This window comes from Apium graveolens, chromosome 3 (genome assembly GCF_009905375.1).
Source record: "Apium graveolens cultivar Ventura chromosome 3, ASM990537v1, whole genome shotgun sequence".
NCBI lineage: Eukaryota > Viridiplantae > Streptophyta > Magnoliopsida > Apiales > Apiaceae > Apium > Apium graveolens.
The window spans coordinates 203,060,384-203,073,374 of NC_133649.1; positions in this window are offsets into that span (position 1 = coordinate 203,060,384).

Sequence of the window (12,991 nt, forward strand, 5' to 3'; positions counted from 1 at the left end):
TTAAGGATAAATCCCAGAAATTAAGGGAAAAATCCAGAAATTAAGGGAAAAATCCAGAAATTAAGGATAAATCCCAGAAAAATAAGGAAAAATCCCAGAAAAATTAGGGAAAATCCCAGAAAAATTAGGGAAAAATCCAGAAATTAGGGAAAAATCCCGGAAATAAGGGAAAAATTCCTGGAAATCAAAATAATTCCTAAATAAAAGGAAAAATTCGTTGTAAACGTGTAGGTCGCTCCACACTTTACGGAAAAACGAAACCCTGTAAGGGAACAAATAGACTTAACTTCTGCGAAACCTATTCAATGTTTCCCAAAAGTTGGGGGGCAAATGATAGGGATAAATAAATTATGATTGTATAATTAAATACTGTATTAATTGTACAAGTTGTGGGCTGCTAGGCCCAATAAAAAGATATATGAAACTCAGACCAGAAAGGTTAAGCCTGATGGACCAGATCAGGCCTGCTGGAATAAAAAAGGCCCAAAAGCCCTGATTATTAATTAATTTCGTAATTAATTAATAAGGGAAAAATCAGCTATTGAGAAGAGTCCCGATAAGGATATAAATCCTTATAGATTAGCCTCAAGGGGACCTAAAAGGATAAGGGATCAGCTTCCTACTTCCTAGGACTCCTAAGTCTATCCTAATTCAGAGGCTTGTCCACCAAGTCTCCTATACCAAGTCCAAATCAAGGACTCCCACATCTATATAAGGGGTCTCACCCCCACCAATCAGAACTACGTTTTAGACTTAGTCCTTGGAGGACATGAAAGTCACTACGTCCTTGGTAGCCCTCGCCGCCATAGCCCCGAGGGCAAGTATCACCAAGAACTACGTTTTTTGACTTGATCCTTGGCAATCAGCAAGGTACGTAGGCATCTTGTTAAGGCAGATTGAGTCACGAAACACAAGAGCAGTCAAATCGAGCCTCGAAGCTCACGTTCCTTAGTATTAAATACAGCAATTATATATAGTAGTTTTAATCCATAACAGAATAGGGATCCTACATTCCATTACACGACCCCGGCTGTAGCATGAACCGCCATGTAATGTTCAATAGGCAGACAACTCTTGTCAATTACATCTCATGTTATTCCCTAATCAAACTTTAGCCTCTTGAATAATTGAGTCTCGGCTGTAGCACGACAAACTCAATATTCTAAGTCAAGTCTAACCCAACATTCCGTACAGTTGAATCAGTCCCCAAAGGCCCACGGCTGTAGCACGTACCGACCTTTAGATTCTTATTCAATGTACACATCTCTATGTAATAGATAAGTATTTCTTATTTCGAAATCAAAGCCCTCGGCTGTAGCACAAACCAACAATGATTCAAAAATAAGAACTACTTTCTATCATGTTGGAAGGCTATGACCGACACAAGCCCGTTGTGTCATTGGCCAATTACTACTTGATATTATTTAATTTTAGAGGGATTATATTACGTTACAATCATAATCATATTATAAAGAAATTCTTCCTTTTAAATTAAATATTTCAAATCAATAATCAATAATCAGATGATTCCCAGATCGGGTGGAGCATTGTCAAGAGGCGTCACTTAATAACCCTTTCTTACAGATAGAAATCTGATGTTGACAGAATCATCCTTTCTCTCATATCAAAAATTCATATTCAATTACGTGTTTCATAAACACAAGAATCTCATGATTGTATTCAGAATATTATTCTTAAGGTTATGAAACAATTTCATTATACTAGGTTGTCTAACAAACGCCTTATGTTCATTTAAGTTCACCTAAATCTATCATCGCATGATAAACTAAGCATATATCACATATATAAACATGAATAAACATCAAGGTAGGCATGTTATATCATCTAGCACATTAGTCTAAGCATTATACATCTCTATGTATCATATGAAGCATTTAAAAGCAACTAAAACAGTCAAAAACATCTTTAAAACACTTCATGGAAATATAAACAGTTCAAAACTTTTATATAAACTAAAATTGATCACTTCATTAGATCCGTCTCGGAAAACCGAATCCAACGGTATATTGCACGCCCAAAACGGAGTTACAAAACTCCCAGAAAATCAATTTTAAAATCAACAGAGGGGCTGTAACGCATTACAGGAACGCGTTACAAAACCTGTAACGCATTCCGGTGATGCGTTACACCCCTTTTAAGCCATTAAAGGGTGTAACACATTCCTTGAATGTGCCACAGGTGTGTAACGCATTCCCGGAATGCGTTACACCCCTATTTTTTTTTGTTTTCTGCAGCCGCCGCCGCCTACTTCGGAAAACGAGCCTGACAGTCCTGTTCCCTGTCTGCTTTTCTTTCCATCCCGTGCCATCACACAGACAAGATAGCAGCAGTACAAATAGATAACAGATATATACATACAAACAATTCATATAAATATATATATAAGATTTATTTAATTACGAATTTAATTGTAAGAACTTCAAAAATTCATAATAAAAAATCTATACATCCTAAAATTATGAAAAAAATACCCAGATGATCTACAACACTTGTAGAACCCAGATCAACATTCAAAATTATTCTGAGAAACGATTTCTCATCAGAAAAATTAAACCATGATATAACTTGTAAAAATCATAATTAATTCATACAAGCACATAAAATTCTGAAATTTTTACCACAGATCTATATGCATACAACCTATGCTCTGATACCATTGTTGGATTTTAAATGCAGCGGGGGCATGGCAAAATACTTTTACACATACAAAATCCAAATAAAAGCATACAGATCATGAATAAAAATTCGAGGGATCGAATCAAACCTTTTAAAATAATTCGGAGACAACGATCAGAGATCCTTAGCAGTTGCTCCTCAAGTGTGAAGCACTCCACCGGTATCCACTAAGAAAATGATGTTAAGGAGGAGGAAGGAGGTGGAGAGAATTGGGTTTTCCAAACTTTTTGGGTTTTCGGGTTCGATGGGGTTAGAATAAAATAGGGTCTATAATAGTGTATTTATAGGCAAATTTTTCAGCTGAAATTTTCCCATAAATATTATTATTATTATCCCATTTATTATTCTTATTAATAATTAAAACACCTTTTAATTAATAATCATTTTTCTAAACACTTTAGAAATAATTCTCTCTCTTGATTTAATTTCCAAAAATTAAATCCTTTAATTAATAATATTAAGAACTTTTCTTAATTAATTTATAATCAATTAAATCTCTTTTAATCAATTATTAAATTTGCCAATTAATTATTTATTTCATAAATAAATAATTATTAGCCATTATTAATTAATTCCTCCACCATTAAATCATTCTCCTTTTATGGTGTGACCCTGTAGGTTCAATATTAAGCCGGTAGTAGAAATAAAAAATAATAAAACTATTTTATCATTATTTATATAAATTCTCTAATTTATTAAATATGATTAATTAATTAATCACATTTATTCTACATCGTGAGGGATACTTCTCAGCATATCGCGACTATCCGGATAATATGAATTCACTGCTTAGAATACCAAGAACCTATTCAGTGAATAGTTATCGTATAATAAACTCCTTCTACCCTACAATGTCCCGATTAAATACAAGGCATGGATCTCGTGTCAAGCCTATCTAATTCAATCACTTGCTTACCATTTACTATGCGTAGTTCTATGCAAATTAGAAACTCCTTTCTAATTTCATTTACTCTGGCCAGAGATTCCTGAACTAGCATAAGTGGATCAGCCTTGAACATTCGCTTCCTTCACTGGAAGGGGTAGATCCTTTATTGATCATACACTATCTTCGTGTACAAATTCCTATACCCAGAAGAGCCCTAATAATTGTCCCTGGAGACTAAGAACTAAACCAAAGCATAGTTCAGTGTACACAAGATGACTATGATGACCTCAAGTCTAAGGATACTTGTACAAGTATCACTATGTGAACAACTGCTGACACGTGAGTGAACTCCATCAGTTGTTTAGCTGTACGAGTCATGTTCAGTGAACTTATTCTATAATAAGCACCTACATACTAGCTATAGTGTCACCACACAAATGTCTATGAGAACAGACATCCTTCATAATGAAGCAAGCATAGTATGTACCGATCTTTGCGGATTATTAATTACCAGTTAGTAATCCTATGACCAGGAACTATTTAAGTTTAGAGTTATCATCTTTTTAGGTCTCACTATTATGATCTCATCATAATCCATAAAAAGCTTTACTCTAAACTATGGTATATCTTATTTAAACACTTAAATAGATAGAGCCCGTAATAAAAACAAAACAAGTCTTTTATTAATATCAATGAAATCAAAACAGATTACATAAAAGTTATTCCTAAATCCTTATACATGATTGGACTTAGGACATATTCCTTTCAAAAACAACCTGAAATCCATAAGAATCAAGATTGCTACTTTGAGTTCCAACTAAAACCTTAACATGCAACCTTAAAACTAAAACTTTTTACTCAAAACTCTTTGAAATATATATGGACATCATGTAATGAGTAAGATTACTTGAATATAAGATGGATGTTTGAGTGAAAGAATGGAGAAAAGAAAGGGGATGGGGGCTTCGGCTATGGTGATTGCCGAGAGGGAGAAAAAGCCAAGAGGTGAGGGAGGAGGGAGGGAGGAGAGAGTGAGGATGGAGTGTGGAGTGGGGTGAATGATCACCACATTTTGCACTTTGGGTTTTTATGATTTTGATTGATTGAAATAAGTGAGTGGAAATGAGAATTGACAAGATTAACCTTCCAACATACTAAGACCATTTTGCATGCAAGGACAAAGGAGTAATTTGGTTAGCAAGATGAGAGTTAATGGGGTTGTATTTGCCCTTTTTAGCCCTTTAGTTGAATAGAAGAGAGTTTGCATGCAAGGATATACATGTAATTTGATAATCATCCAGCAACAAATTTTCAAAGATTTATTTTTATATAATAAAATAAAAATTCAAAAATTATAAAATTTATACCATAAAATAATTTGGATTTTTAGAAATTTTATAAAACCATTTTCAAAATTTGTGAACAAAATATCTTTTAAAAGAAAATTTCTCCAAGGCTTAGTATATTCCTTATAAATAAAAAATAAAGGAAATAATTAAACTTTTACTTTGAAAAATCATGTACTATACTTAAAAATTTTATAATACAGAAATTCTCACTAACACAAACGCGCAATCATTGAACATATTTACTTTCGACATTAATATTATACCAAAACCACAATTAATATTACACGAAAAATGTCGGTCGTAACAAAGATAATGAAATAAATTAATTATAGAAATCCATAAGTTAATCCGTTATAACTCCACGATAATGATTAGTTCATAACTGAACTCATCATCACCATGGGTTCCAATGAAAGCATGATAATAAACAATATAAGAGTACTAAGGTTCAAGAACAAATAAAAAACAAGCATCCAAGTATCGCCTAAATCAAATAAAACAAAAGTCTTCTTCTTCGTAGCCTTCTCGTGCTCTCTAGGTATTCTTATTGTTCTCCAGGTCTCCTCTTGTTAAAAACGTCTTTTTATTGGTATATATAGGCTCCAGGATAACCAGGACTCTCAAAATCTTCAATTTCGACTAAAATCAGGATTATGGGGCAGAAACCGGGTGCAGACGTGCTGTTTTCGGGCGCGGCCGCGCTTGAATAGTATTTTCAGCGGCGCGGGCGCGCTGACCCTAGCGCGGCCGCACTGACATTCTGGAAAAATTCTGACAATTCTTCTTTTGGCCGTAACTTGAGTTCTGCTCGTCAGAATTAGGCGATTCAACTGCCCACACGAAGCTAACGAGATTCTCTACAATTTGAGAATGGCCTTAGATTCAAATTATGATCTTTTTTCATCATAATTCATTGAAAAGCTTCTTTCTTCATTTAACTGATGGTTGAAATGTAATAACACAAAAACATATCAAAAATACCAACAACTTGAGTCCAAAACACCAACTTAAGCCTGTAATGAAGCGTTCCAAGTAGATATAAAATCCACTTATCAACCCCAAGTAGAACTACTGCTATTTTCTTTATACCGGGTACCTTTTTTGGACGGCATTTTCCTGAAATATAGCAGTGGATTTATTCAAAAGCATAATGAGAATATATGATAAAAAGTATCACTGTTTTCCACCTGTATCAGGAAAATGCTGCCCCAGATAAAATACTCACGTCTTTATTATCGGGGGTTCATTTATAAAAGATATCTAGATTACCAACAATAGAAACAATAACAACAATGATAGTAGTAAATACAGCAACAGTGCAGGAAAACTAAAATGTATAAATACCAAACACCATAATATGGATTCTTAATAAAACACAAACTGACTAACTTTCCACCATTATTAAAATAAAACAACTAAACTAGTAAATCGAGTCAAACTTAAGGAACTCTGGACTCTACTGGGCACACTAGTCAGAGTTCCAACCAACTATTCCTTTAAAGGAAATTTCTTATCACTTGCAAGTGACTCGCCAACCACTGAATTAACTTTTCTAAAGCTGCAACTTTCTTCATCGGATCCTGAATCCTCTCTGCTGCATTCACCTCTGAAATAGAAACCTGATATAGAGCCTTTATCTCGTCTCGAAGGTCAGAACTCGAAATAGAATACCCCACTGGTGGTCTCAGTGACAACTCATCCACACGTCGGGTCAACTCTATATTCTGGGAATATAGATAATCTCTAAGGCCTGATGAATATGGTAAAGAATGGGAGCAGGATCTCCAGTGGTGCGGCAGGCAGATGGAATATAGGGGCCTCTAAAACTAGGATCATTATCAGGGATACTTCCTACTAGAAGTATCAACACTGGGACGAAAAGAGGTACCAATATTCGGAGTAGGGGAAGGTACTGAGGAATGCACGAGAGCTGCGGCCAGGATAGGAGATGTAATCTCTGTAGGATCATCCCAAAATGAGGACCATGAAGAGTTCGAATGAAGAGCCTCAGAACTGTCAGAAATTTCTATGGGTCGCTGCAATAATATATATATATATATGTATATATATACAGGGAAGATATAATAAAAAGGTTAGGGACAGTTCTATCAAGACAGCACTTGATGCCAGGGTCATCGCCTTCGAAACCCTCGACTAGACTCTTAAACTCGTTCCTGTAAATGAGTTGATCAACTCATACTTCTAAAAAGCTTTTCTAAAGGTTTTGATTCTACACCTAACCTAAATCATGAACTTAGACCTGTAACTCTAATATCAAACGTGATAGACTCAAACTCCGAGATCTAGAGTTTGACGTCAATAGTAATTAAAAAAAATATAACTGAACTGAAATAGAATGACCCCTTGACCAAGATCTTGCAAGGTTTAAGTATGAAAGTAGGTTATACAAAACTTTACAACTTATAATAAAACCTATCAGAACCTAATCGCATGCCCATCTATTACCACCAAACCCACCTTATAGGAACCAAACAGAATAGGTGGCTGACTTCTGCCTTGATTTTGACCAACGGTGGTTCTTTCTGGAAAGCAATGTGTAGGAATCTGAAAAGTGTAATATAGAGATATACAAAAAAAATGAGCTGACGAGTGCTCAGTAGTACCAAATATATGAATAAACATGTTATAGATTTCTTACTAAATGATCTAAGTAAAACAGTTGAAACCCTTTTTAAGACCTAGAAACCACATCATACTAGCATGCTTTTCGAAACCAAACACAATATAAATAGAATTAAAAATTCCAAAACTTTGACTTTAGCATGCTATCCTTTTTCTGAACAAAATGACTTTTGATATTTTTGAAATTGAATTAATCAGTTCTATTGGACGTTCAACAGGTGAAGATAGCTGATCAGTCTGTCAACACCGAATGACTCTAAGCGACCATTCGGAATAAGTGTTCCGGAACCTAGAGACCAGCAAGGTCTCTATCACATTGGGTTAATCGGTAAAAGAATATGCGCAACCGAATTAGCCTCTTACGGCACCACATATTGGGTCGTTACCGAAAAATGGACCTCTTATGCAACTCCACTAGATTATATGATTCCCCTTTTTATTCCAGTTTTAACATTTGAATTTATTTTTACCTATCTCTTTTCAAACTTCACGACATACGTGAACTGAATATTCCATGGCATAGATGGACAACATATTTCATGACATGGGTGAACATAATATTCCACGATATAGGTGGATAGAACAAAATTCAAAATTTTACTTTAAATCATAATAAGAGATAGGTAATCCACAAGTACTATTCATCAAAACAACATTAAATAAAACAGAATTTCTAAACAAGGGAATATGTAACTTAAAACATTTTGATCAAGTATGAATACATTAATCAAACAATGCAACCATGTTTATTCAAAAATAGTTAACCATAACAGATATGGTCATAGGAACTTGCCTTGCAAAGCTTTTAATACTGAACAGTAGGATACCCTTAGACTGATTTCGGGGCTTGGGTCTTTCGATTGGAACCTACAGAATCGAAATATCCTATGTTAGGGGATCACGTACGCTTGACATATCCCCGACTCGTAATTATATGCATAATATCTGTATACAAACAAATAAGGCTCACGCACTGCCACACACCAACTTTAACAATAGATATTATACAAATTATTATAATAGTTAACAAAAGGAAATAAATAGATTCGAATCCAAGATCTCACAATTTAGGGTTTGGAACAGTCCAATACTATTAACTATTACAACCTGATTTTTAATATCGTGTCCTCACACAAAATGATCACTTATTCTACCTGAGCTCGAACATACGAATCGGCATCACAAGTCTTACGCACTGTCTACTTAAATCTAACCATATCTGCTAGCTGTAATATCAGGGTGAAAGTAAGTAGTGAGCCAAATGTTCAACAAGTGCTATAATATACATAAACAAGAATGAAAGAATAACAATGGAAATGAAAGATTCAACAATATAGTATCAAGAGATAAACTTTCAGGGTGATGGTATCTTTTCTTGTAATAAAACAATTCAAAACCAATTCTTTATCAAAAACCATTTTATGACGCTACGGATTACAACCGGTGATCAGCCGTGAAGTAATCCCGAACCTCGCTGGGTTCTGGAACATTAATGGGATCCCTAGGCAACCTTTAAGCCTACAAATTAAGAGCGGAAAGGACTTGCGTCTCAGTCCAGATCCAATATTTAAAGAAAATATTTGTCCCCCTTTAGGACTGAAAATCCAGTTTTTAACTTTTCATTTTAAAAATTTATTTGATGCCAAGTGACGCTTAAACTATTAAACAATGAACATCTTTATCAAGGGTTCTAGATCAACTTTAAAGCCATGATCAACTAGACTGATACCTTATCAAATGGAATCGTAAAGTTTCTATTCACAAGGAATCTGACAATGAGGTTTCACAGGGATGTTGGATATTATAAAGGAACTAAGTTAAACTAGGTTCAAGATAATGGTTCCAGATAAGACATATGTATTAAAATATAAAGAAGGTGAGCTTCAGTTCAAAGTATAACCGGGTATCATGTTTTAGGGGTAAGGATAGGGTTATCAAGCAATCATGAACAACTTTATGGAATAACTGACTTTTAGGTATCAAGATAATTTTACTGAGTATAACTTGCACAGGGTTCAACATCACAATTACTTTGGTATACTAGTACGGTATGACTTTTGATTTACTTGCATAGAAATCTTCAAGTAAGTTAAACTACTTGCAATAAATACTTGAGGGTTCATGGCACTTGCATATAATATGAAGGTGAACTAGAACACTCGCATCATATATAAGAACTGGGTTATCACATATTTGCAGTGTAAACAAAAAGGTAGGTTGAAACACTTGCCTTGAGAAAGGCTTGACTTGACTGGCAGGTGGGAGCAACTAGAGCTTCACTCGACTTTAATGGAAAGCTTACCCTCATCTCGAGAGACTACACAAAATAATAATAAACTCATTATAATATATACTCACTAACTCGACCTAATTGTAAACCGAAATTACGCACATTGGCACTTAGGCCTATATACACATACACGCTTGCAATTAACTTATAAGAATAATAGTTCAAATAGCCACATATGATCACATAACACATTTAAGTACATAATAATATATCCATACACTATATTGCATCACTAATCTTGGATGATCTCACTCCACTTGCTCACGCCACTTAGTTATGCTAAACTAGCTAAAACTCTTAATATCGACCTCATAACTCGAAGTGCCTTTTCTAAACCATCAAATTCTTATGTGCCCTGACTTAGGCCTTAAACTCTAATATCCTCATACTATCTTACAACTATGATGGTCAACCTAGGCCTCACACATAAGTGCCCTAAAACTAAAGGTTAAGTGATTGTGCTCATTATAGTGATTTTAGGATGACACCATTGGGTTTTTTAGTACAATTGACACCCTTACACTTCAAGTTTACCTCCCAAACTTTTACACTAGACTCTTCGGATCATAAGGAAACTCCTAAAGTTGATGTGGCTCAAGGTCCCAGCCTGGGCCTACCTGGGCCTAAGCTTAAAGTCCAATGTTCCCCTGTTTTCTAGACAGAAAAGTGTCCTGATTTGCAATAACTTATGACACATGATTCTAACTCAATTCTTATGAAATATGGCTGGAAAAACTCCGCTGACACTCCATATAACTAGGGCTAACAAAGGCGTAGTGAGGGTATACCCATGACATTGTCAAAACTCCTCATTTCTAAGTTGTAACAAAACTGTCCCCTGCTGGACATATTTAATGTTTTCACTCGTGCACCTAACCAAACAACCTAAAAACCTCTAATAATACCCTGAAATCTAAAGTATATTCCTATTGCTAGATTCTGATGAATTGGGCCTCAAAGTGCATTACCATGATAAGGTCAAATCTCACTCTAAACCTCATAGAACCAAACTGAAATTCTGCAGAATCTAACAAACCAAACCAAACATCAACCAAAACTCAAACCAAACCCCAACCAAGACAACCTACTGAACTAACACTCCCACATACAACATTGGCTTAGTGGAGATCATCTTTACCTAAGGTGCAATATAGCAAAACAAGAGTTAGCACAATATACTAATTATAAGTCATCTCAAATTCGAATATGACACTTAAATCCTTCAAATATCTACGAATCAAAAACACATAACAAGGAGCACAAATCATATTTGATATCTTAACTCAACTGAAATTAGAGATTATTACCAAAAATCAAACCAAATGATCAAGAACTTTCAAAAATCATGAGTTGAATCTATGCATGCATGCTTTCGAGTTTACAAGCCAAAAATAATATGGTTTCCTAAATAATTTCATAATAAAATCAACATGCAAGCCTAGCATTAACCATAACTATGTGATCACTTAGCATGCAAAGAGTTTTATCAAGTTTTTATTTCCAAAACCAAGCTATTATCACATAAACATTCAAAAAATTTACAAAGCAACAAAGAAACCCCATTAAGAACCATTCATTCGGCTCCCTTATGGTCATGGACGAATGAAATAGAAGGGAAATGGCCATATAAGCAAGAGTTTCACTCTCATGACTTGGCATTTACCATTCCTTGTAGTTCTCTCAATAATACAACCTTAAATCCATGAGGATCAAGATTATATTTTGAGTTCTAGTTAAAACTATGACATGCAAGATCAAAACATAAACTTTTCACCCTAAACTCTTTGGGTTATTGAAGAACAAGATATGGGGAGTGAGAATACTTAAATGGAAGATCGATGTTTGAATGAAAAATGGAGAAAATGAGGGGGGTGGGCTTCGGCTAAGGGAAAGGCCGAGAGGGGGGTTTTGCCGAGAGAGAGAGTGGAGAGGGAGGAGAGAGTGAGGTGAGGGTGGAGTGTGGAGTGAAGTGAGATGATTATAACATCTTGTACTTGTTTTTTATTATTTTGATTTGACTAAAAGAAGTGAGTGGAACTGATAATTGACAAGAGTAACCTTCAAGTAAACTTGTGCTATTTTGTATGCAAGGATAAGGTAGTAATTTGGCTAGTGAATTAGTAGTTAGTGGGGTTAGAAATTCCAAGTTTACCCTTAACTTGTATTTGGGAGCAAAATTTATGCATGGGCAACTAAGTAATTTGCAAACTAAAAATTAACTAATTTATATAAAACAATTTCTATAAATATAAATGAACCTCTATAAATCACAAAATATATGCAATAAAATAGCTTATGATTTTAGAAATTTAATAATATAAGATTTGAAAATTTATTGTTAAAAGATTTTTAAAATCGATTTTTCATATAAAATGAAGTAGTTTTGATTATCATTTAAAAATACTAAATGATAAGATTTTCCTTTCAAATTTTTTTATATAAACTAATACATTAAACACTTAATTTATAGGCACTCAACATATAGATCATCCACATTTATAATTTAACATAATTTAAATCTCAATTGTAAACACATAATTATAGGGTTTAGAAATATCGGTTGTAACATCCTCTCCCCCTTAAAGGATTCTGTCCTCGGAATCTAGGAGAATAAGTGAGGATACCGGCTATGCATATCCGACTCTAGTTCCCACGTTGACTCTTCAACCTTGGGATTCCTTCAAAGTACTTTTACCAACTTGACCAACTTATTTCTAAGACTCTTCTCTTTTTAGTCGAGTATTTTGACAGGTTGCTCCACAAATGACAAGTCTACCTGAATCTCTATAGGTTCATACTCTATCACATGGTTGGCATCAGGATTATACTTCTTAAGTAATGACACATGAAACACATTATGCACATGATGATACTGAGGCGGCAAAGCTAATTCATAGGCCACCTTTCCTACTTGACTCAAAACTTCAAAAGGACCAGTATATCTAGGTGCTAACTTCCCTTTCTTTCCAAATCTAGAAAATCTTTTCCTTGGTGATACTTTCAGCAATACGGCTTCACCTACTTGGAATCTGATATCCTTCTGTGCCGGGTCTGCATACTTTCTTTCCCTATCTTGAGCAGCAAGTAATCTCTTCTGAATCAATCTAACTTTCTCATGCATTTGTT